Source organism: Pleurodeles waltl, chromosome 1_2, assembly GCF_031143425.1.
Source record: "Pleurodeles waltl isolate 20211129_DDA chromosome 1_2, aPleWal1.hap1.20221129, whole genome shotgun sequence".
Lineage (NCBI taxonomy): Eukaryota > Metazoa > Chordata > Amphibia > Caudata > Salamandridae > Pleurodeles > Pleurodeles waltl.
The window spans coordinates 502,457,245-502,485,202 of NC_090437.1; positions in this window are offsets into that span (position 1 = coordinate 502,457,245).

The following is a 27,958-nucleotide window of genomic DNA, read 5'->3' on the forward strand; positions in this document are numbered from 1 at the left end:
TGAAGGAAAAGGTAATGGTGATGTAGATTAAATCTGACAAAGCAGGAGGTATGCTGAGATCACAGGGTATGGTAAGTGCAGGAGGAATGGAAAGGATGTAACAGCAAGTCAATGTGGTATCTCAGTTCAGAGGCAGAGAGTGTGGAATTTGAGTAGATCAGAATTTGAATGTGTCTGATATTCAAAACATGAAGAAAATGCTGCCTTGTTATGTGTGCAGCAGTGTTGGCCATATAATAAAATAATGTAAATAATTTGGTGCAAGGTTGTGGTGTTGCGCAGATGGTTGGCAATAGTCAATTTCAAAATCAGAGAGTCCAAAGACCCCATAATCAAAATATGAATTTCCCTACAGGAGCAGTCCAAGTGCAGGTTCCTCAGCAACAAGTATAATTTCCCCAACAGCAATTTCATCTCCCCCAGCAAATGCAGATTTCACAAGCTCCGATGGCACAGTAACAGGCGATGGTTCCTCAGCAGAATGTGAACCAAAAAGTCAATCAAAAGGCAGGACAGTTAATCACACAATAGCCATTAATTGATTTCGGTGATGAAGCGAGTGAAGAATGCATGAGTGAGAGTTTGGAAGAAGAAGAAGAATGTTTGTTGGCTGCCTCATTGAGGGTAGATCAGCGTGGTCATTATGTGAATGCGAGTGTTATGGGTCATGATGTTTCATTCATGGTTGACACAGGAGCAACTCGTTCCACTGTCAAATCTGAAGAAGTCCCAGATGTGCCCCTGCTCAGATTGTAAGAGTAACAAATCAGCATTTGGTAAATCCCATTAAAGAGCCCATTCCAGTTCAGATAGGTACCATTGAAGGTCTGCACCAATTTGTAGTTTGCAATTCGAATTCGATGAGTCTGCTAGGAGGAGACTTACTCATACCAATAGTGATGATGAGACTTCTAGTCAGACTGATAAAATGTATCCTCTCATTACATTGGTTCCTACCATGACAGTTAAAAACGTACCAGATGAATTACAAGAAACAGTGTAGGAAAATGGCTCCCTGTTGCAGTTCCCCCCCACTTTTTGCCTGATATTGATGCTGACTTGACATGAGAGTGTGCTGGGATCCTGCTAACCAGGCCCAGCACCAGTGTTCTTTCACTTAAAATGTACCATTGGTTCCACAATTGGCACACCTCTGTCACACAGATAAGTCCCTTGTAAAAGGTACCAGTGGTACCAAGGGTCCTGTGACCAGGGATGGTCCCTAAGGGCTGCAACATGTGTTGTGCCACCTAAGGGACCACTCACCTAACACATGCATACAGCCATTGCAGATTGTGTGTGTTGGCGGGGAAAAAAAGGCAAAGTTGACATGACATCCCCCTCAGGATGCCATGCACACAAAATACTGTCTGTGGCATAGGTAGGTCACCCCTTTAGCAGGCCTTAAAGCCCTAAGGCAGGATGCACTATACCACAGGTGAGGGTATAGCTTCATGAGCAACATGCCCCTACAGTGTCTACGTCTATTCTTAGATATTGTAAGTGCAGCGTGGCCATATTAAGTATATGGTCTGGGAGTTTGTCGAAACGAAATCCACAGTTCCATGATGTGGAATCACTCCGGAAGCATGAGTCCCCAACTGAACACTGGGAAGTTTGGTATCAAACTTCTCAGAATGATAAACCCCACTGATGCCAGTGCTGGATTTATTAAAAAATGCACATAGAGGGCCCAATCCTTCAGTGCAGGACTGACTGGTCAGTGCCAGCCTGCCACTGAGATGAGTTTCTAACCCCCTGGGGTGAGAGCCTTTGTGCTCTCTAGGGCCAGAAACAAAGCCTGCACTGGGTGGAGGTGCTTCACACCTCCCCCCTGCAGGAACTGTAACACCTAGCAGTGAGCCTCAAAGGCTCAGGCTTCGTGTTACAATGACCCAGGGCACACCAGCTAGTGGAGATGCCCACCCACGGACACAGCCCCCACTTTTGGTGGCACGTCCAGAGGAGATAATGAGAAAAACAAGGAGGAGTCACCCTCCAGTCAGGACCCCCTAAGGTTTCCTGAGCTGAGGTGACCCCTGGCTTACGGAATCCTCCATATTGTTTTGGAGGATTCCCCCCAATAGGATTAGGGATGTGCCCCCCTCCCCACAGGGTGGAGGCACAAAGAGGGTGTAGCCACCCTCAAGGACAGTAGCCATTGGCTCCTGCCCCCCCAGACCTAATCACACCCCTAAATTTAGTATTTAGGGGCGACCCTGAAACAAGGAGAAGGACTGCTCACATGAAAGCCCTGCAGAGATGATGGAAACAACAACTGACTGGGCCCCAGCCCTACCGGCCTGTCTCCAAACTCAAAGAACCTGCACAGTGACCCATCCAGCGGGACCAGTGACCTCTAAGGTCTCAGAGGACTGCCCTGCACCCAAAGGACCAAGAATCTCTGGTGGACAGCGGCTCTGTCCAAGAAACCAAGAAACAACCATCTTTAAAGGGACTCCAGACTCACTCCGGAAGCGTGAGTCCCCAACACTCTACACCCAACACCCCCGGCTAGTGTCCAGAAGAACCAACACTGCAGAGAGGACCTCCAGGCAACTCCCACGACATGGACACCCTGAGACGACCTCCTTGGTCCCCCACAGCGATACCTGCAGAGAGAATCCGAAGGCTCCCTCTGACCACGACTGCCCGGTAACGAAGGAACCCGACACCTGGAAGAAGCACTACACCAGCAGCCCCCATACCCGAGAGAAACCAACTACCAGTGCAGGAGTGACCAGCATGTGGCCCTCATCCTTGCCCAGTTGGTGGCTGGCCTAAGAATCCCCCCTGTGCCCTGCCTGCATCGCCAGAGTGACCCCAGGGTCTCTCCATTGATTTCTCTCTACACCCCGACACCTACTTCACACACTGCACCTGGCCACCCCTGTGCCAATGAGGGTGTATTTTGTGTGCGTGTTTGTGATCCCCCCCAGTGCTCTACAAAACCCCCCGGTCTGCTCCCCAAGGTCACAGGTACTTACCTGCTAGCAGACTGGAACCGGAGCACCCCTGTTCTCCATAGGCACCTATGCTATTTGGGCCCTACTTTGACCTCTGCACCTGACTGGCACTGTGTTGCTGGTGAAGAATATTTTTCTATATAAAAACCTATTGGCCTGGAGTTAAGTCTTTGAGTGTGTGTTCTCATTTATTGCCTGTGTGTGTACAACAAATGCTTAACACTACCCTATGATAAGCCTACTGCTCAACCACACTACCACAAAATAGAGCATTAGTATTGTCTAATTTTGCCACTATCAACCTCTAAGGGGAACCCTTGAATTCTATGCGCACTATCTCTCACTTTGAGATAGAATATACAGAGCCAACTTCCTACAGACAGAAACACTGAGAGTTTGGGATCGCTCTAGAAAATATATTGGACCTTTTCGAGGTGATGAACCAGTCAAAGTAACAGTAAAGCCACATGCAGTTCTCCCCAGAACACCACATGACCTTGGAAGTGATTGAAGGAATTACCCCAGTAATTGCAGATTTTGTTGAGCAGGGAGTTCTAAAAGATGTAATGAGCAGCCCATGTAATTCACTGGTGGTGGGTTTGCGAAAGCCAAGTGGAAAATATTTCATAGTTCAGAATTTGAGTAAGGTGAATTAAATTGTAGTATCCCGTTGTTCCATAGTGCCAAATCCAACAGTAATTCTATTTCAGATTCCTTGTGAAGCAGAGTGGTTTTCCGTTATTGATTTGTCACAAGCATTTTTCTCAGCGCCATTGCACAAAGATAGCCAGTCCCTCTTTTGTTTCTGATTCGGCAACCTTGTGTATTCATGGTGTCGTACTCCTCAGGGGTTTTCAGAATCACCATGGATTTTTAATCAGATCCTGAACAATAATTTAGAGCGCTTGAACATGCCATTTCTGTCTGCTTTACCACACTACATTCATGACCTAATGGTTGCATTCACTACACCTGAATCTTGCTGACAAGATACCATAGCGTTATTGAGTCATTTGGGTGAAAACGGACACAAGGTTCCCCCTGCTAAATGACAGTATTATCAGAACGAAGTGAAGTACTTGAGTCACCAAATCGAGAAAGGAGCGAAGAAAGTGTCCCGAGAGAGAGTTGCAGCGATTATGCAAATGAACCCCCCAGCTACACAGAGAGATGTCAGAATGTTTTTGGGAATAATGAGCTGTTGTTTTCAATGGATCCCAAATTTTTCAGTAATTTCAAAACCTTTGCATAAGTTGACACATAAGGAAGTCACCGATTCAGTCCCCTTCAAGGATGCATGCTTGAAAGCTTTCACTGAGTTGAGAGAGAGTTTGTGCAGAGCTCCAGCTTTGGGAATGCCTGATTTCATGAAAGGTTTTGCACTGTTTTGTCATGAACATGATGCTTGGGCTCTTTCTGTTTTGACACAGTCCCAATGAGGAACAAACAGGCCTGTGGTATATTTTTCTGCCACATTGGATCCTGTTGCTGCTGCTTTGCCCAGCTGTTTAAAAGCGATGGCGTCTGCTGGTGTGAGAATCAGCCAGTGTGAAGGCATTGTGATGAGACAGCCTTTAACTGTCTTTATCCCTCACTCGTCGAGATTCTCTTGACCAGGTCTTAGACCCAATATTTGACCAGTACTCGTCTTATTAGGTCTGAGCTGGTAATTCTTGGATCCCCTAACATAGTGATCAAGAGGTGTTCATGTTTGAACCCCGCCATATTATTGGCTGTAAATGCTGATAATACAGTTGATTTTAATTAAATGGAACATGACTGCCTCAATGTTAATGAACTGTGCACCAAACCCAGACCTGATATTCAGGATACTTCTTTAGAGGAAAATGACCAAGTTGTATTTGTTGAAGTTGTCTTTGTTGAAGGCTCCTGTTTAAGAGACAGTGATGGTACTCTGAGACTTGCTTATACAATTTGCACACTCTCAGGAGTTGTCGAAGCTTCATGGCTTCAAGGACTCGTTTCAGCCTAAGTAACCAAATTGGTTGCTTTTAAAAGAGCATACTGCGTGTCCGAGCACCTCAAAGTGACAATACTCACAGATAGCCAGTATGGTGCTGTTCCCGACGTCAGGCAGGTATGGCACCAGTGAGGTTTTATGACCTCTTCTGGGTCAACTATCCGATATGATGAAAGAATTCATGATTTGTTAAATGCATTGCAGTTACCTGAAAAGATTACGGTTGTGAAATGCACCGCACATGTAAAGGTGAATGACTATTTATCATTGGGTAATGCCTATGCTGACCAAATTGCCAGATATTGTGAACTTCATTGCACCACCTTCTATGAAGAGTCGAGTAATGAAAGAGACGCCAGTGAGACAAACCAAAATTTCTTGCTGTCAGTAGTAGATACCTGGGATGAAATTAAGAGGTTGCAGGAAGAAGCAACAGAGAAAGTACACAAGGGTTGGATGAAAGCAGGATGTGCTTAAAGAGAGGGAGATGATGTTTGGATTTCAAATTAAGGGAAAGTTGTGTTGCCAGATTGTTTGTTGAACTCATCGGCGAGGTATTATCGTGGTCTGGTTCATCTCTGTAGAGATGCAATGATTCACACATTTAAACAAACATGGTACAACTCCAGATTTAGATTGGTTGCAGAGGCAGTTTGTCACAGATGCATTACATGCAAACAAGTGAATGTAGGGAAATGCACAGTGGTTAATTTGAGCCACATGGGTAGATCAGAAGGCCCATTTATCAGAATGCAGCTTGATCTAATTGAGATGCCTGCCTGCAATGGATTGAAGCATGTGTTACTAATAGTGTGTGTGCTTTCTAAGTGGATAGAGGCTTATCCAACTTAGGAATGAAGGATAGTCTCACTGTAGCTAACCTGCAGCTCAGAGAACTAATACCACGTTGCGGATTCCCGACGTCTTCGGGATCAGATTGAGAAACTCATTTTAATAATGAGATCATAAAGTTGTTGTATGCAGCATTCTAAATATAATATTTACTCGTATGTGTGCTATTTCCTGACATAAAGAAATACTCTTTTCTAAGATGGCTGCCATGCTTTCTCCAACTTTTTCTTCAAAATGGCCACCACTCTAACTTAAGTGCTCTTCCTGGTTTATAATGTCTGAGCATGTTATGCGTGTCTGCTTTAGGCACCAGGCATTCTTTTCCCATGCATGCTGGCACATGTGTACACTTGTATATTGTTTAGGTAAGAGATATTGTTGGTACTATTTGACTATCTAACGCCGATTCCATTACAATTAGTAACTGGTTTGACCAAGTTTTCATAACTTTTTAATCACATTCTCCTAAATATGGCTGCCATTCTTACTTAAAGGCAGTCCCTGGCAAACAAACAGTGGGAGCACAACACATGACTGCATTTGGCTTCAGGCCTTCTTTGCCAATAATTTGCTTGCATGGTGGCACATGCGTACACCATATGCAGTTTAGGTAAGTGATATAGATGGTAACGGGTTTTAAAATGCCAATTTTATTGCATGTAATAATTAGTTTGCCCTGCTATTTTCTAGACTAAGTTGGTTCCGATGGGGACATCCGGTAACTTGTTTTGCCCTAAGGTCAGTTGGTAACTCGCATGCTGCACAATTGGTTCTATTACTGATAATTTGGTATTAATTTGTTTTCTTGGCTCCGGTAATTACTGCTAATTGTCTATTGAGAGCCTTGATTGAAAATCATAACTACTGTAGATTTATTGAGGACTGCAAAATTGACAGATGCCCCTTCAAAGGTTCTGGTGGGTTGTGCCATTAGTACCCATCTGCGGTGCTACTCACTGAGTGATTAGTTTGCTTAAGTATGCAATGACTTCACAGCTTCATGGCACATAATCTGCCACTGGTGTACTCATAGAACAAAAAGTGATTGGTTGGTATAAGCATTGATTGGGCTCACAATTTTTGTGACACCAGTGACTATATACATTGGTCCTGATTCCTTACTGTTCTAAGACACACTTATTTGTTTACTAGCTTCAATTATCATCCTGATCCGAGTGTTGGTACAGCATGAGACCCTGCCTGGCAAATATTTCCTGCATGTGATGCATGGTGTGGCAGCACACTTATATTTTTGACGTATAGCAAAATCTAATCTATTCCTTTTTTATTTTTTATCTCTTAACACTTTTGCCTTTTTTCCATTTTTTCCTCCCTTACTTTTAACAGGTCTTTGTTAAATAGTCAGTGACTACTTATGTGCATCTCAGGCATAACTTTTATATCCTGATGATGATCCCAACAATCAAATAAGGGATCGAAATGGCGTCGACATTTAGTACTTGGACTCTGTGCAATAATATATGTTTTGACATGAGCAAGAGTACTGTGAAATTGTGGCTTTAACTATGCTTTCTGTCACATGGGGTATGCCTGAGCAGTCATGATTTAATGTTTCCAAGATACTTATCTTTTCCACTACATTGTTTTCTTACTTTTGTTTGAAATAAATATATTGGTTTATTGCATGTTTTCCATAGACTTCATTGTAATTCTATGTGATATTTAAATATATAGTCCTTTTATCTAAGGGACCCTTGTTCCTTTATAAAAAAAACAGCATTGAACATTGAGCAAAAATAGCACTGCAGTTACAGACTAGAGGTTTCTGGATTGGTGGAGCAAATGAATGGAACACCTAAAGCTCAATTGGCAAAGGGTTGTGCCTCAACAGCATTGAAATGGCCTGATGCATTACCACTTCTCTTGATGAGCACACGTAGCACCCCTGACAGGAAGACAAGACTGTCTTGATGGGTTGTGCAATGAGACTGCCAGCAGCACCTTAAAATACACTTACACTGCATAACAGGTGTCTTAGTGCTGGATTATTGCAAACGTCTAACTGATGTGGTTCACTCTTTGGCTCAGGTTGAAGCAGGAACAGTTCAATCAGCCCAAGAACAGAGCCACAGCCTGAAGGCTGGCAAGTAGGTTTTGGTTAAAAAGCACTTGAAGGAGACTTGCCTGGAGCCAAGGTGGAAAGGTCCTTTTCAAACATCTTGGTGATGGTGACAGCTGTGAAGTGTGTTGATCTTCCAGACTGAATCCATGAATGCACATGCACAAAGTTCAATGTCCTCTTCAAAACACAGAGTCTGATCCTGGAAGAGTGAATGCTGTTAAAGAAGGTGTTCAGCTTGACCAAGCTGTGAGGACAGAACCAGTGGATGAAGCAGAAAACGTGCAAAGTGGTGAAGGCACAAGCGGTCTGTATACAGATAAAGGCACAGACAAAGGTGTAAGCTGCCTGCAAACGGACAAAAGTGCTGGAGAATCAAGTCAATGTTAAAATCAACTGATTACTGACAGTGCAGCAAATGTGAAAGCAGTTACATTGGGAAAAAGAACTGTGAAAGGAGGCAAATGGCCTACAGCTGCACATGAACAGGTTGGTGAAAAACTCCCAACAGTAACAGAGGCGGTCGAACAGTCAAATCAAAGTGAAATTGAAGATGGTGCTGTAAGGAGAACAAAAAGAAAAAGAGTGCCAAGTCGCAGATACCATTCACCTGAATGTATCTACCTTGTCACAAATGAATGGGAAAATGAGTTCCTTTTGTTTTGACCGTGAGGATTCAGCTGAATATGTTGGAACTTGAAATCTTATTTGAACTGAACTTTGAAATACCCTTGCCAATTGATCAGCAAAGACACAATACTCTCCAAATAGCAATACGTGATTAACAGACTGTGTTCTATTGAATCTGATTTTTGACAACTTTTTGCTGAGCTCAAGAAGAACTTTCTTGAAGATTGAGGACTGTTGTAAATAGTGCAAGGAGACGTTAAAAAGGAATTTTGTTTTTGTCAGAGTCACCAGATCCTCGGGGTCTGTGCACGTTCCCAACACGTCCACCACTGAACAGCTCCAAGACTGTGATAGATAAATCACAGAGACTGAGAGAGTTAAAGAGGGGAAGAGGGGATTAGGAAGGGAACAGCTGGGAAGGATACCTCTAGTAAGAAAAAGGTTAGAACACACAATATGAAAATGATATCTCCTGAAATCAATACTAGACTATGATTCTAAGCGTAGTCACTCTGAAAACGTGAACTATCTAAGAGTTAAGTTTAAAATGACTAAGTTTCAAGATGGCCAGATACCTGTAAGGGAATCAAGATGAATTAAATAAAAGCTTTCTTATTCAAGTACTTTCTTTTACATGAGAATCACAAAAAACATTCTGACAAAATTTTAAACCAGTCATATAAATCCTGTTTTGAGAATGTATACTGGGACCATAAAATATTGCATCTAGAAACTCTGGCCTTCAGTGTACTCTTAAAATCTTTCAACATAAATTGTGCATATTGCAGATATATATATAGTAAACACCATAAAAGGATTGTGCACCATCAATAACACAATATGGATTCAGGAAACAAATCACATAACTTGTCAACTCGAATATTACATAATAAATATCTTAGAATAGTGGCATACAATAAACAACATGAAATAAACTCGAGGAGAGAATCGTGCGTCTTAATGATTCGAGTGTCACCCTGTAAAATACCAAGAAATGGTAGCACGCAATGAATATCAAAGTCAAATCATCATTAATCAAATCTCGCGTCTTGCCGATTTGTAAAACACGATGTAAATGTCAAGAAATAACAGCTCACAATAAATAACAAGATCAAAGTACAATTAAACGAATCGCGCTTCTTTTGCCGATTCTTAAGCCACCATGTAAATGTCAAGAAATGGTAGCGCGCAATGAACAACAAAGTTAAATCCTCATGAAACGAGTTGCGTGTCTTGCCAATTCGTAAAACATTATGTAAATGTCAAGAAATAGTAGCGCGCAATGGACAACAATGTTTAAACACCATAAAATGAATTGCGCGTCTTACCGATTCTTAAGCCACCACGCCAATGTCAAGAAATGGTAGCACGCAATGAATAACAAAGTCAAACCTTTATGAAACAAATCGCGCGTCTTGCCTATTTGTAAACTACCATATAAATGTCAAGAAATGGTAGCGCGCAAGTAATCTGTTACTCATTTAAGAATGAAACCAAGAATATTAAAATTTTCTATAACGGTGTCGGAACAGTCCAACCACCGTCTTACCGCCTGAACAATGATCACCAATGAAGGATGAAGGGCAGAAGACTGGAAGATCCAAATAGGCCGCCGGGACAGGAGCTCAATAAGAAGCTGCTGCTCTGCACCGGGACCTCTGAATAGTGAGCACTGGGAGTTGGGCTGGCTCTTTTTTATAGAGTCTTGGTCCAGCCCAGAACCACGCCCAGGCATGTTGCAGGGAAAGTCTCTGGAAGACCCTGAAAAGGGGCCACACCCTAACACACTCTGAAAACCTGCAGCAATACATTGCAAAGGAACAGTATTTGTAAGCATATTAAAAATAGGTTTTCAGGATTGAACTCTGCAATGCAAAAGGTTAAACCACAACATATCAGCACAATGCATAAATTACGTTGTTTTGAGAGTGCTGAATTTTTGCATTTTTGTTGCCAATAGAGCACGTACTGCTCTGGTGTTGACAGTTTTTGATTTCTGTGTGCTTTCACTTTTTATATTTTTCTTTTCTCCTCTGATTCTACAGAAGCCTGGAGAGGACAAACACAGTAGGTGTAAATATGCGTGTGTATTGTTTTGATAATAGTGTGCATGATTGTGTGAATTTTATTGATTGTAGGAATGAGTGTTTCATTGAAAGGAGAGGTTCAAAGCACAGCAGCTCCAGTGCTGAGAATGTCAACAACTAAGCAGGATACATTTTATAAAGATGAGAAATTGCTTTACCTAGATGACACAGAGGGAGATTTATTTTCCAATGTGTATTATATTTTGCTGAATGAGTATGTAGACACGATGAATGTGCGTGATTGTTATGTGTATACACAAATTCCTTTGTCAGTACAAGAAGGAATCACTTATCACAGCTTAGCACTAACATGGGATTAGTTAAAGTCTAATATTAACACGTTTGTACAATCGAGAGTACATTCAGTATTTTGTCTCTAAATATGACGTTGTTTTCTCATTTGCTCCCATTAATCAGTATTTGAGCAGCATTGCAAAGGCCAGAGATGTAGACATAGAAGGAGGATTCTTCGAGCCTACACTGACTATCAGCACAGCATATGTACACTGGAATGACCTGACATGTATTCTCACACAGGTAGAAAAGGAGTTCATAATCAGGTACATGACAGAAGAAAAGCAATGAAAGAAAGGATAGATGAGGGTATAGTTAGTAAAAAGAGATCATTTCACAACACACCTGATACACAAGGACTTAGCTTTAGATCACAAACATATAGGAACGCTTTGTATATATAGGCCACAATCGAAAGCCGACAATAAGTTTGTAGGAACAAGTGAATGCAGACATGTGTTCCTGTTAAAGAATGTATGGGATTTTATGCTAAATGGACAAGACCCCTCTGTACCTGGTGTTTATTACATCTGTGGGAAGAACGCTTATTACAAGCTGTCGAAAGGCTGGTATGGTATATGCTATTTGGAAGATGTGTTCCTGAAAATTTACCAAGTGGACAACATTTACAATGCTGAGGGGATTGAGAGCCCTAAAATGAGATTTAAAAGAGGAGAAAGTGGTTCAGAAATTACAGAATATATTTTTGGAGCTATTATTCCATCAGTGGGAGTGATTTTGAATGACATTAAGATAAGGAAGCTATCAATGATTGTCTATAAGATGTCAACTGATTTTTTCAGGTGCAATACTCCTAATGGACACAGAAATGGTTGCTGCCAGGTCTATGATTCTCCAGCATTAGACATTCTTTTAGCAAAAGATGGTAAAGTCTGTAGAGTTTTGAAGTCACAATACTGCTGCACTTCTTTTCCTGACAACAGCAAGGGAATAAGGAAATACTTATCTAATCTGACAAGTTTGAGAAATTACCTTAGTGACCTGAAAGAGACAAATGTTTGGGAAAAAGAAGGTGAAGGATTCCTTAAGACAGGATCTTGGGGCCAGATGTAGCAATTTCTGCATTTGCGATTCGGAAATTGCGAGTCTGTGTGACTCGCAATTTCCGAATCGCAAATGCGGATGCAGAACGGTGTCTCAGACACCGTCTGCGATTCACTATGGGGTCGCAAAAACCCACCTCATTAATATCAATGAGGTGGGTCGCATTTTGCGACCCCATAACGAGTCCCTGCACTCACAGGGATGGTGGCCTGCTGAAGACAGTGGACCTCCATGTCTGTGACTGCTTTTTAAATAAAGCAGTTTATTTTTTATTTTGCAGCCCGTTTTCCTTAAAGGAATTGGACCACTGCCTGCTCTGAAAAAACCTTTTGGGCAACATTCACAAAGGGGAAGGGGTCCCATGGGGACCCCTTCCCTTTTGCGAATGAGTTACCACCAGTGTGACACTGGTGGTAACTGCGAATTGCTTTGCGACCGCATTCGAGGTCACAAAGCAATTCTGCATTGTGATGCGAGTCGCAAATAGGAAGGGAACACCCCTTCCTATTTGCTAGTCGCATTCACAATTTGCGAGTCAGTACCGATTTTCGCAGTTTGCACCATGCAAACAGCTTACTACATCTGGCCCTTGGTTTGGTAACTTGGGAAATGGTTTTGCGAAGATGATCCTGAAACCTTTATTGATTGGCACACTGTGCATGATTTGTGCACTTGGATTTTACAAAGCTTACAATTTCTGGGGAACACAAAAGAGCAAAGAATGAACAGAGGAGGGTAGAAATATAAATGGAAAATAAATATTATCAGTCAATGAAGAGATTTAACAATTATCGCAAACCATAGACCAATGCTTTATCAAAGTACAAGCTTTTGACTTCTCTCATTGTAAATGAGAATAAATATTTTGTGGCGGCATTTCTTGCTGTCAGAGGAAAGATTGAGAGAGATCACGTTTTACTAACTTTATTAATACACTAGTGTCATAGAAGAAGTATATGGCAGCTAAATGATTTGCAAAATAATGTAGAAATTAAAATATGCATGTTTGAATTACAGTGAGCCATTTGTGCCTACCAATTGTATTCTGACACCACATTTAACAAGAAAACACTGTGCATTTATATTTTTGTGAAGTATTAATGAATATTAATATGAAAGTATTGTTGTTAAGTAGAAACAGTAGAAATAAAATGTATTTTGAATAAATAAATTGATTTCATTACGAATAATGTGTTTAATAAAATAAATATGCATTTAAAACTGGTTTGACATAACATGAATGATGTTTTAGACAAATAATTTGTTTTACATGTTTGAATTGAATTTCAAGGTGCACAAAGAGTTTTATTAATATAGTCATGTTAATATTGTGTACTAGGCTTTCTTAACATGACTAGGCCTGAAAGTCCATTTTGCAAGCCGCAGTGGAAAAGTTCCTGCTCATTTAATCCTCTTTGACCTGAATTATTTTCTCTATGCAGCAAATGTACTGTTGAATGCTCTATTATATTCCAAGAGAAGAGAAGAGCATGTTTCAGGTTTAGCTAATGCAACAATATTTGTTCTAACTGCTGAGTTTCAGAGGAAGATTCATGAAGCTTATGTGAAAAAATTTAGGCCCTAATTTTGAACAGGGCAGCCGAACCAGCATATAATGTACATGGTGACGGCCGCCAGCGGCAGCTGTCACCCACCACCAGGCTCCCGCCGTCAGGCAGCCTGGCGGCGGGTTGAAACACCATCCGCCAGGGTAGCTGCGCTACCCTGCGGATTATGTTTCATTTCCCGCCAGCCTTTTACTGGCGGGATATCCTGCAGGAAAAGGCTGGTGGAGGGGGTGCCCTTGCACTGCCCATGCATGGGCAGTGCAGAGGCCCCGGTGCAGGGCCCCGTCGCACAGGTCACCGCCTGATTTTCAGGCAGTGATCTGCGCGACAGGTGAAACTGCACCTGTCACACAGAGGCATTGATGGCGGCTCCATGTGGAGCCACCGTCAATGTCCCAGCCGAGCCTTTCTGTGAGCCGGCGGGCGGAAACAATGTTTCCGCCCTCTGGCTCTCAGAAAGGTTCATTATCTGGCCGGCGGGGTTCCGGGGTCGCAGGTGGTCAGTGCTTTGACCGCCAGCATGAACACAGCTGTTGTTTCCGCCATGTTCATAATGACCCCCATGGTTTGTTGTGTGCCCCGGTAAAGGAAATGCATGTTGCAGATTATTAGAAAATGTAATATTTTGGCAGAATCCTGTAACCGGAGGAGGGATGATAGCATATTCTTTCTTCAGAACATTTCAAAAAGTTACAAACTCCAATGAGTGGATGCTGAAATCAACGCCCAACAGGTGCCCACCTAAAGAACCAATCAAATTAATTTTGTGCATTTTAATTAGCGAAGAACTTTGGAATCGAAGTCAGTCTGTCGTGAATCATCTTGAAGTCAGTCGTCTCCAATCTTCTCCCCTGCTTGGTACTCTTTAGAACTCTTTTGGAGTTTGTCTATTTTGCTTAAGTCTGCTCTTTCACATTATCTACTCTGAGTTTCTTGATGAGTTTTCTCATCTTAGTCTTAACTGCCCTATTTTGTTATGTGGTTCAGTGCCATTAAGGCCAAATCATTGTGAACTGCTGATCTGTCCTATGTGCTGCCCCTGTTCTGCACTGACTTGATGTTGCTGCCAATCAACGCCAGAAGATGGTGAATGCTCTGCTTGATGAATCATCACTCTCAGCTGTCCCATGAGGAGAGGTTTAACTAAAGGTTGTTTCTTGTTTCCTTTTCTACCTTAGTCACTTACACAAACATATCCTTATAGTTAGTTATCCTAGTTAGATGTTTTCCAAATTATTTTTGTCTTCTTTTATTTTTGCTTTTGTCCGCATGCGATAGCCTGTTCCCACACATGCAAGTCATATTTCTGGTTAGTGTTAGGAATGACCCAGCTCCGAAATCTGAAATGTGAAATAGATTGTTAAAACTGTAGTTTGATGATTTTCTGATGTCACCATCATCTGCTTTGAAGTCTGGTAATAATGTGCATACTGTACTGTTGCTAATCTACATTATTCTCTTGGAGTGCCTAACAGTATTGATGTTTAGTAGATTTAATCTTTTCAGACACTTTAGTCAGCCTATGATTTTCATGTATCTTTATAATTTAGTAGAAAATAGGCTGAAATTAGAAAAGAGGAAGCTGGACCTGGAACATAAAAATGTGGATTTTGGTAAGCAAGCTGACTTCCAGCCTAAAGGTTTTGGAACAGCAGACAGCTCGGAAGTAGAGATCAAGACATTTGGGGACCAAAAGAGAAACACAGAAGGCTCAGGTAGGGAACAATAAGCAGCTCGATATAGAATGCCCTTTGGAGATGGCAACACAGGTCCTCTGACTATATTCTGATTGATAATCGAGGGATGGGTAAAGCTATACCCCTTATTACTAAAGAGAAACAGACAAGTAAAGTCCTTGGAGAGGACATGGTTACATTGTCAAATAGTTCTCAGTTGTAGTTTGCATTATCTGGATAGTCAGTTTTTGGGTGCTGCAAGTTTCAGAAACTTATTATAAATAGAGTATGCAGGGTCATTCACACTGCAAACATGAAGCCATCTCTTTTGTGGTGATATTGTTAAACCTCTCAGAAGCACTTGAATATGTCACACAAGTTTCTGAGGCAATCCAAGAAATTGCATTCATTGCATGACTTAGTATATTCGATTGTAAGGCCTACAAATGGTGAGATAAACTGGGTAGAGCATACTCAGAAATTGTTCCATAGAGTTTCACCAAAAAATGATAATTCCAAGCTCACTCACCTAGAAAAACCAGGGGTACAAGTTACTGAATTCATGTGGGGAATTTCAAGAAAATCACATGAGGGAGTAGGGGGGTGGTTCAAGAGTGTGAGTTGGAGCTCCCCATTATCAAACTAAAATAATTGATACCTGTAGGCACCTAGGGCTACATGTACCAAAGTTTGGTTTTGCGACTCGCAATTTCTGAGTCGCAAAACCTTATGTTGCATAGTGTCAATGACACTATTCGCGATTTGCAAGGGGGTCGCAAATGCCCACCTCATGAATATTCATGAGGTAAGTCGCAATTTGCGACTCCTTGGGAATGGGGGCCTCACAGAGATGGTGGCCTGCTGGAGACAGCGGACCACCATGTCTGTGACTGCTTTTAAATAAAGCAGTTTTTTTTTTTTTAAATGCAGCCCATTTTCCTTAAAGGAAATTATAGTAATTCCTTTCTTTAACTTGAATTTCAATAAGATTTGTTTCCCATTAGACTTTCATTGCAGAGCCTGTGTGTACAGTTTGAACGGCCATTCCGACCTGGCCGAGTAAACCTTTTTTCATGCCAAAAGCTTTCTTTTTGACACATATAATTCACTGTTAAGGTAGGCCCTTAGCAGCCCCAGGGGCAGGGTGCTGTGTATTCAAACAATTGGACATTTACTTTTACATTTTACATCTCCTGCTGCTGAAAAATTCTTGCAGTTCACCACTGCAAGGCCTATCTCTCCCATAGATTAACATTGGGCTTACCTTATTATATCTTAAGTGTAATTTACAAACTGGGCAAGATAGACTTTTTGAGTTTGATGTCTTTGGGATCACAATTTAAAATCCTAACTGTTAGTAAAGTCAAATTTTAAATTGCAATTCTGACAAAGGCCCTCAAAGAAAGTTGGCATTTTCTTGCCTTAGCCACCATTTGGTAACTGCCTCCTGTCAATGTTCACATGTCTGGGGTAGAGGACCGCTGGGCTTTGTCTGTTTCCACTCCGAGTGGACGGCACCTGTCTTTCCAGGGACACGTCCTCGGGGTAGGCGAGAAGCTGACCAACACGGTGACTGAAGTAAGTGGTCACTTTGGACCCTTTTTTAACGTGTACATCGAGCCTGCTGTTATGACTTTTCCTCCAACCTTTTCATTGTTTACCAGGCTGGGAAGCTCCTGGCAGGGATATACTTTTATAATCATGTTGGCTAAATGGCTTGTTTGATTATGTGAATATGTGCTTAGCAGCACCCACTATTAGCTATGGAGCACGAACAGACACCCCCTTGCTTGTCAATCTACATGTTCTTTGTTTTTGTTGTTTTTTGACTTACTGCTCTATATACAGTTACTAACAAGTACTCTGCCGACTTTGTCAGATTGAATAGTTTTCCATGTGACATACTATGTGTATCAATAAGATACTTGACAACTGAGTAGACCCTATGTCATGATAACAATGGAATGCTTTGATTTTGATGTTGCACACGACTCCGCAACTGTTCTAGTCACTGTCTATTTATGTATAATAATGTTTTTTTACAATTTTTATCCAGTGAACTCACATGGTTTATGAGGCTCACGTGTCCCTATGAAGCCTTGTCCTCACATGGGATGGTAAGCCTTTCATGACATGTGTCTCTGTCTTCACATACACCTGATGTCTATCACCACTTTTCACCATTATGACACTAGTGAATGTCTATGTAGTGCACTTTGTTTTTTACTTGCACTTTATCTTCATGCAGGGCGACTTCCTATAAGACTGACTGTGACGAATGGTCCGATGACTGTAAGTGACCTTTCAGCATTTACGGCCTCTATATGTCTGTTTTTATTTAATATCAGATAGATGAAGGAGAAGTTACAATTTAATGGTCCTGAAGAAGCGCCAATGGATCAATTCTTGACCGAATAGGCGCGATACATGTTGACCTATGGTAATGAGAGATAACTCTTCCCTCACTTCCGTTCTTTAGGAGTAAAAGTGACATTATTCCCTGGATACTCCTACCTGTTTTTAATATTGGCCCGACCCTTTTTTTCAAGGATTAAATTAAATCACTAGGTGTTCAGAGCTAATTTTAGATTTTCTTTCTCTCTCCTCTGTCAGTACGATCTGCGGATTGAATTTGAGCCGCAGAGTCCTCCCCCGGTAGAAGAGCCACCACCTCTGGTGGGGGCCCGTCAGATATTGCAGTGCCGTCTGACGAGGAGTTAAACCCGATGATGATGCCTAGCATCCGACTGTGATGCTTGAGGGTACTCCTACAACGCTGGCTTCACAGTCTCTCTCCCTTTTTTTTCCCCCTTCTTTTCCTCTTTCGCCCTCTTCTAAATTCCTTCAGGAACAGTGTGCACATTTGTTTTACATGTATACACAGGGAGTAAGCACACTGGACCTAGTATAAAACTCCCAGTCCTCCCTTTGTAGTGAATTTATTGAGCAGCTGGTTTGCTGCAGGACACGATATTCTGATACCAACCATGGATAATTTCCAAGGTCTGAGCTTTGACGACGATGTCGTCTCAGCCATTTTACAAGCACCCTCTATCCTTTCTGGTGATAGCTCAGCTCCTTCTGGGAGCCTCAAAGAAGAGTGGGACAAACTATCCTCTCTGAAAAGAGAACTGATTAAAACAGTCATGCATGGTACAATTATGACCGAATATTTGAGAGCCAATATTGCTCCCAACGGTCTTTTGGTATCCAACATGCCTAGGATCTTCCTGCAAGATTTAGCCTTCAGGAGGGACTGGGCGCAGGTTGCATGGAAATGCACCCGTGACTGGCTAGTTTTAATCATCAACGCCTCTAAACGGCTAGCCGAGTCAATAGTTATCCAGATCAACTGTGTGGAAACGTCCATTAAAACCACAGTGACTATAGCAGCATTTAAGAGTCGCCTTCTGGAAATTAATACAGAACTTAGCGAAACAAAAGAATTCCTTACACAACAAAAAATCTCAAAGTTACAAAAAGACATCAATAAATTTGAACGAGAGAAAGTTTTCCCATACATCAGGGAGGACTTTGAGATCGATACACAATCACGATCATCTGATGAGTCCTCGACTATGAGTAAGAAAAACCGGACTTACAGTAATAGCTCCTCCTCTTCTGATGGTTGGACTAATGACGAAAGTACTCCACAATCTTACTACAACTTCCCCCAGTATCCTAGTAACCAACCACTCTTTTGGCAACCTCCCTACCCCTTCTTCCAACCACGCCCTATTCCACCTTACGGGCCTTTTTTAGGCCGCGGCCCGGGCAGAGGGAGAGGCAGAAGGAGAGGAAGAGGCAGAAGAGTACACTGGGGTCGAGAGGAACCACAAATGGTAACCAGAAGTCAAAACAAGACAACCCCACAGAGGACCTAGTGGTCAATTTGTCCCAGAGACAGCTGTCCACGGACGAGCTGAATGTCCTGAATAGAGGATTGGGTTTTGTTCCAACTCCATCTGAAGATCCCTTTCGTCTCCATTGTGAGTTAGCCCAATTTTTTAGGAAGGTCCGGCTCCATTTTTTCTTTCTAGATCGACCAGAACCCCCTGTTATTCAGGACACGGGCCTGAAAAAACCTTCCACCTTCATGCCCCCTACCAGTTCCCTCCCGTGTGAAGTATTAGCTTTTGAAAAAGCTGTCTTGCAGGATCTTGAACAGATCACCCCAAGTCGTCCTTACATCAATCTTCCCACCTCTGAACGTGAAGCCCTTAAAACTTTATCACAAGACTCTACTATAGTTATAAAACCAGCAGATAAAGGCGGAGCTATAGTCATTATGGATTCTTCTGATTATAGACAGGAATGTCTCCGCCTCCTGAGTGACAGGACCTACTACACGCCACTGAATCATGACCCGACGAACTCCTTACAACTTTCGATTAAGAGCTTACTTTTTGAGGCCAAAGGGAATGCCTGGATCACCCCTAGAGAGGCTCAATTCCTGGAAACCACACATCCTCGTGTGCCCTATTTTTATTGCCTCCCTAAAATCCATAAAGGTGTTCGCCCACCTCCGGGCCGCCCGATAGTTTCAGGCATTGGTTCGGTCCTGGAACCATTATCAACTTTTTGTGATTCATTCCTGCAACCACTAGTTAAGGATTCTAGTACTTATCTTAAAGATACCAAAGATGTCTTGAATCTTATAGACACCATCAATTCAACCATCCATGTTGAGGTACTGATCACTCTGGATGTAGAATCTTTATATACGAATATTCCACAGACCGCCACTCTAGAAGCGGTAGAGTCTGCCCTTCATCTTCATCCCTGGACTTCTCCGACTCCGATCAACTTTGTAATGCATTGTGCTTCTTTGGCTATGACACAAAACTATTTTCAATTCGAAGATACCCTGTACCATCAAATCAGAGGGACTTCAATGGGTAGTACCTTTGCCCCTAGCCTAGCATGTTTATATATGTACCAGTTTGAAAAGAATTTCATTTTACCAACTACAAATCCTTTTTTCAATAACATTAAACTCTGGCGTCGCTACATTGATGACATTCTCATCATCTGGCAAGGCACTGTTCTCAACGTTGACTTATTTACCAGCTGGATCAATACACTTGATCCCTTCTTAAAATTTACAGCACACATTTCCACCACAAAAGTGCCATTTTTGGATCTTTTGATCCACAATGTAAATGGTAGACTATTTACTGATACCTATCATAAGATCACCGATCGGAATAGTCTGCTTAGATATGATAGTCATCATCCAAAGGCATTACGCGACAATCTTCCTTTCGGCCAATTTTTGAGACTACGGAGGAATTGTTCATCGGCCCAGACTTTTGAAGTCCAGGCGAGTGAACTAAAAAACAAACTCCAACAACGGTGTTACCCAACAAAGATTATCAATACATCTTACAAAAGAGCCAGAAACAACCATAGAGAGGCCCTCTTAGAGTCTCCTGTGCGTGAGCAACAAACTCGACTCACGTGTGTATCGACTTATACTCCCCTCTCCAACACTGTCAAACGACTCATCAACAAACGATGGCAGATCCTACAGAGTGGAGGGTCACAGATAGCAAAACCACTTTTTGCTTTCAAGAGATCATCTAACATAAGGGACTTGATCATTCATACACGACCTCAGAGACAGGAGATCACCGTAGACCAATCTACACTATGGAACCTTCCTCCTGTCTCAGGACATTATCCATGTGGTTCATGCAATGTTTGTTCCTTGACCAAACGAACAACTGACCTACAGTTAAAACACTTTGGACATTGGCGTTTGATTAGACACACCAACTGTAATACAAAACACTGTATTTATTTAATCACATGCCCATGTGATTTACAATACGTAGGGATGACAACCAGACCAGTTAAGCTAAGAATCAATGAACACCGTAGTAACATCAGGTGCGCTCGAATCACGACCAAATTAAGTTCACATTTTTTACAGAAACAACATAGCCCAGATGATTTGAGATGGATCGTTCTACAAGTTCCAAGACATAATGAGAACGACTCCAAATATCTGTTCAGGACTGAACAGCGCTGGATTTATCGACTCCAGACAGCGAGGGAGGGTCTTAACGATGAAATACCATGGTGGACCTTATCCCCTTAAGCCGTTTAGATACATTGACATTTGATAGAATCCCTGGACCTGCCCCTTAACAGACCACACATAGGGTCACTAAACTTGTTTGCTTATTAATCCCTTTTAGCACGCAGACATTTTTCTGTCTCCATTGATGTTTTGATACATACATCTTTATTCATTTTTGCCAACATAACTTAGACGAGAGTAGTTCCACTATCTACTGCTAGGAACAATCTCCACTTCAAGATGGCCACCGCCATCCTGTTACTTCCAGTGGGTCTCTTCCACGGCCATTATTACCCCTGATATAAGACTATCTATCAGTGGGTCACTGGCCGTGTTTCATTCATCAACGTTTCCTTAGTTTTCTGCTGTTATTCTAAACTCGGACCTTATGATCCTTTCTGCTTTTTTGATTGGAAACACTCGATTCCAAGATGGCCGCCGCCATTTCCTTCAGATGTTTTAGTCCTTCCTCGCTGTCGTTCGACCAGATACGACGTGAGTTAATTGAGGCTAATTGCCTCCAGGGACGCTATTTAAACGCCTCCGAGTGGACGGCACCTGTCTTTCCAGGGACACGTCCTCGGGGTAGGCGAGAAGCTGACCAACACGGTGACTGAAGTAAGTGGTCACTTTGGACCCTTTTTTAACGTGTACATCGAGCCTGCTGTTATGACTTTTCCTCCAACCTTTTCATTGTTTACCAGGCTGGGAAGCTCCTGGCAGGGATATACTTTTATAATCATGTTGGCTAAATGGCTTGTTTGATTATGTGAATATGTGCTTAGCAGCACCCACTATTAGCTATGGAGCACGAACAGACACCCCCTTGCTTGTCAATCTACATGTTCTTTGTTTTTGTTGTTTTTTGACTTACTGCTCTATATACAGTTACTAACAAGTACTCTGCCGACTTTGTCAGATTGAATAGTTTTCCATGTGACATACTATGTGTACCAATAAGATACTTGACAACTGAGTAGACCCTATGTCATGATAACAATGGAATGCTTTGATTTTGATGTTGCACACGACTCCGCAACTGTTCTAGTCACTGTCTATTTATGTATAATAATGTTTTTTTACAATTTTTATCCAGTGAACTCACATGGTTTATGAGGCTCACGTGTCCCTATGAAGCCTTGTCCTCACATGGGATGGTAAGCCTTTCATGACATGTGTCTCTGTCTTCACATACACCTGATGTCTATCACCACTTTTCACCATTATGACACTAGTGAATGTCTATGTAGTGCATTTTGTTTTTTACTTGCACTTTATCTTCATGCAGGGCGACTTCCTATAAGACTGACTGTGACGAATGGTCCGATGACTGTAAGTGACCTTTCAGCATTTACGGCCTCTATATGTCTGTTTTTATTTAATATCAGATAGATGAAGGAGAAGTTACAATTTAATGGTCCTGAAGAAGCGCCAATGGATCAATTCTTGACCGAATAGGCGCGAAACATGTTGACCTATGGTAATGAGAGATAACTCTTCCCTCACTTCCGTTCTTTAGGAGTAAAAGTGACATTATTCCCTGGATACTCCTACCTGTTTTTAATATTGGCCCGACCCTTTTTTTCAAGGATTAAATTAAATCACTAGGTGTTCAGAGCTAATTTTAGATTTTCTTTCTCTCTCCTCTGTCAGTACGATCTGCGGATTGAATTTGAGCCGCAGAGTCCTCCCCCGGTAGAAGAGCCACCACCTCTGGTGGGGGCCCGTCAGATATTGCAGTGCCGTCTGACGAGGAGTTAAACCCGATGATGATGCCTAGCATCCGACTGTGATGCTTGAGGGTACTCCTACAACGCTGGCTTCACAGTCTCTCTCCCTTTTTTTTCCCCCTTCTTTTCCTCTTTCGCCCTCTTCTAAATTCCTTCAGGAACAGTGTGCACATTTGTTTTACATGTATACACAGGGAGTAAGCACACTGGACCTAGTATAAAACTCCCAGTCCTCCCTTTGTAGTGTGTTTCCACTAGGCAGCCACACCTAAAGGAAGCTTAGGTTAGGTCATCTGTGTCCTGATCCAGCTCCTCCCTACCAGGGAGGGTGGAGCTAGACACAGCCTCACTTATACCTGTATTGGCTGTATGCTCTCCACACACAAAGGACTGCATACAACCGTATAAAGAGTCTAGAGCCAGGACAGGGAGGGCAGAACATGTGTGTACTTCGAAGGGCTGTCTTGGAAATATGCTCTGCCAGGAAGAAGGACTGCTGTGCTGCTGAAAGCCTGCCACTCTTTTAGACTGCTGTTTGCTGGACTCCTGCTTTGCTGTGCTGACCTGTGCCAGCTGCCTTCTTGCCTGGGAGATAGAAGGACTAGACCTGAATCTCTCCAACCCAGAACCCAGAGTGACTCCAAGGGCTAGTGGGCTGGCCTCCTGATATGAAGTCCTGGGGAAATAACAGACTTCCACCCACCCTGCTCCTGGACTCTGCCATCTGTGAGTTTGTCCTACCAAGTGGTGCTGCCCCAGTCCTGGACCCTTGGAAGCGAGCACAAGATGCCTGTTACAGTGGAACCAATGCATCCTCTGCTGTGGGAACAGAACTGACACATTGTCGCTGGTGTCTGGAGAAAATTGATGCATCGCCTTCTCTAATAATGTGTGGATCACAACCTGCACAACCATAATCGCATTGCCACTGTACCTTTCATCTTGAAACCAGTGCATCGCCTTTGGAACCAACAACTCAGTGTTTTTCTCAATACAGGGTCCTCAGTTCCCTATCAACAGCACCCTTGACGACAACAACAAAACTCCGCATCACAGACCCTGCCCTCATCGGAACCCACGGATCTCCTTGATTGCCTAACGTATCCTCTATGTTGACATATCGAGAACTCGCAAAGCAGTGTAATTGCATCTTGGAACCATCACATCACCGCTGTTGTGTAGATAATATTGGTGCATCCCATCTACTGACGCATTGCTCCGCAACCAGGATTTAAGGTACTTTGGTTCGGTGGACCCACCAAGGTTCCTGTAGCAGGCCCGTGCTCCTCCGCTGCCTAACTGAACTTTTGTCTTCGTCCCGGTCTGGCGCGACCAGATACTCTCGATTGGTGCTCTTGGCATCTAAGCGCTGTTTTACAGTTTATTCTTTTTTTGTCGTTTTCCACCTGTTTCATGTATTAAATTAAGTTATATTTTTCTAACCTGGTGTGGGATCATTTTTTTTGTGGTATATTCACTCTTTAACTCTTTGAAGTGTTGCACCAATACTTTACATATTGTCTTCAAGTTTAGCCTGACTGCACTCTGCCAAGCTACCAGAGGATTAATTTGGGTTAATTTGGGGTTTGTTTTGCCTTATCCTGACATGAATTGTGGTTGCTGCTTGACCAAGGCTTGCACCCCAGTCAACCAACAACTCAATTTTTCACAGCCCACTCCATAACAGTAGTTATAATGGAAGTACTGGAAGTAATGGAACTACTGGGAATGCATAACAAGATGTCACAAAAAGGCAAAGGACTGGAATCTTTGGAATGGTCCTAAATAGCACTATGGTTTGAAGTTGCTCATATATTGCTTTTTGTGTTTGGCTCGCTAAGAGGGAGATGTATAGGACAAATTTCTTAGGACAAGATTCCTTCTGCTGTAAGTTATTATGCCATAAGGTATCGGGGAGTTTTCTGTCCTTGCATCCTAATAATAGTAAGTTCTTTGTTAGAGCCCGTTCACATATCTGTGAACTCTTCTCTTTTTCAATATGTATAACTTGTTTACTCACTGGCAGCTTTATCAGTGTGGCGCTTTATTTCTTAGGGCCTCTGATGGTGTTTTTGGATTATTGTGGTGAGATTTCCTTTACATTGCGGTATGCACTGTTTTTTTGCTTTTAGGATACTGAATTTACTGACATGTTTTGTCTCTTGGCCTTCTGAAACTGATATAAAGTTTCCAGTACATGGGTTCTAGACCCCCAACAGTTTAACAGATTCACTAATCCCAATTGGCTGGTTGAACGTTTAATTGAGGCCACGGTAAATGGTGTGGAAAAATATCAGTGGTATAAAAGTTATCTGCCCCATGTGGTGTTCAGTGAAGAGTTACACCACCCATGTTACTTTAAAAGTGTACTTTCAGGATTGACATTTAAGTCCCAGATTGTAATGAACAAGCTGTAGCAGTCACGGAAATCCAAATCCATCAGTGAAGACTTCCAAGCTTTCATTTGATATCTTTTATGTCATCCTTAGTAGTATCTTGAAGACAACAATTTCTGGATACATAGGGCCAGATGTACGAAGCCAGTTTGCATTTCTTAATGGTCCGAATTGCTTTTTTCGTGTAAAATGTCTATGAAGGGAATTGCAATTTGCGATTTTTACCCGGTAGAAATCACAATTTGAGATTCCTAGAATAGGAAATCATAAATAGGGATTTCCTATTTGTTATTCCTCCTCTGATGTACCATGCATTTCCAAAATGCAACTTTGACATTTAGGAGATGCAATTATTATCAACTTGAAGTCGATGGTAACCAGGTGCAATTTTAAAAAAGTACCCCAAAGTGCTTTTTTCTAATTGTAATAGGGCACACAAATGCCCCATAGCTCTATTTTTGGGGTGCTCCAAGGGAGGCCTTTTAGCCATTGCCATTCTTGGTTTTGCATTTCCTAAATAAATATTTCATAATAAGAAGTCACTATTTACGAAATGCAAAACCGTCCCATTGACTCAAATGCAATGGATTTTCTTAATAGTGATTTCCTAATAGCGATTCCTGTCTTGTAGGAATCGCTATTAGGAAATCGGTAGCTTAGTACATTGCATTTTCTTTCTTAAATACGATTTCTATGAAGTTGCTATTTAAGAAATGCAAAATTTAATTTCGTACATCTGGCCCATAGTCTCTAAGGGTGGCGAGCATTTCTTTCTTACTGCTTAAGCTGTGGTTGAGCAATTCCATTTATAAAAGTCTGCTTGTCCATAAAAATAAAATGTTGTCATAAGTCAGGCTAGGATGAAGTTTCATGGATCATCTGCACACAGAATATATATCACAAATCTAATTCAGTGGTAAACATTGATGTTGAAAGTATAATGCAAAGATTATTTTTCTAAAAACACATGTTTATCTCTACATGAGAGCGTTGACGGTAATTATTTCTGTTCTGCTAGGCTATCTCTGCTCCAGTGCCAGCAATTAGTTATTTGTTAAGGTGTGACATACCCAACCTGGCAGAAGATAATAGGTTTGGATTTTCTGGCAGGAAAGCTGGGAAGTGTTTATTGCCTACTTACTGTTCCTAGCCAACCTGTCTCTGCAGGATGGGTCTTGGCCTCAGAACCAGGCAGTATTGATTTTCACAGAGAGTGCCCCAAATTAAAAAGGACAGCAATTGAGAGAGAATTCTAAGCTGCACAGATTAGTCTGCTGTTTTTAAAGACCTTTGTATACATAAAAAACCACCAGGAAGTGCAAAAACGTAGACTGGGTTTTCCTATGAACTTTAAACCTTCCAACTACAAGCTCCTTAGAAGACAAAAACAAAAATTTGGGAAAGATTAGAAGTAAAAATAAGGGAATGCCTGCTTGCCATCTGCAGTCTGCCTGGAGGATGACTGAGGCTTAGATTGTGCTTCTATTTCTACCCTTGCTTTGGGAAAGGTCTAAAGCATTAAACCAATACTGTATGGCCTTCTGTGGCTTAAACACAGAAACAGCTAAAGAAGGGCATCTTAAATAAAAGGCAAAACAGAAGATGAGTAGGCACTGGGGACCAGATGTACAAAGCTTTTTTGCATTTCTTAACAGTCCAAATCGGTATTTCAGGCCATTAAGAAAGGCAAACTGGGCTTTTCTTATGTAAAAAGCCCTTCAAGGAATCGCAAATTGTGGTTCCCAGAATAGGAAATGCAAATAGGGATTTCCTATTTGCATTTCCTATTCTGATGTACCATGCATTTTCAAAATGCGATTTGGGCATTTTGGAGATGCTTGGCCAGATGTACAAATTATTAAATTGCGACTCACAAATACCAAACGTATAGAAATCGGTATTTGTGAGTCGCAATTTGTTATGTATGTATTAAGCGATTCCTTGTTTGTGATTTCTAAATGGAAGAAATCACAAAATTGTGATTTCTTAATAAGAAATTGCTATTCTCGAAATCTAGGCCTAAATGCAGCTGGAGGCCCAGGTGGAAGTAATTAACAGGGTGTGGCCACACCCTAAGTCCTGACTCAACTACAGGGAACAGGGAGAGGCCTAGACACACTGCTGCAGGCACAAAGGAGGGTGAGAACACCTCACCATGGCTGCAGAGGAGAATAAGGATGCTGGAGGCAGCAGGAAATGAAAAATCACATTTTCTGAGTGGGAGCTGGAGGTCCTCACAGAGGAATGTGTGGCCAACATGGACAAGCTGTTTGGAAAGGCTTTTTTTTGTCCCTGACTCCCAGAAAAACAAAATCTTGAAGGACATTCAGGAGAAAGTGAATGCCCTCAGAACCACACTGAGAACCATCCCTGAGCTGTGTAAGAGTGGTACAACCGGTGCTCCAGGGCAAAGGGGAGGCTGGCCAGCAGGATGCTGAGGGGCCTGCAACAGGAGGAGGACCATCCACCCAACCCGTACTGACTGCCATGGAGTGCCTGATTGAGGGCACACTTGATCCTGCCAGGTCTCAGGAGTTGGAGAGATAGA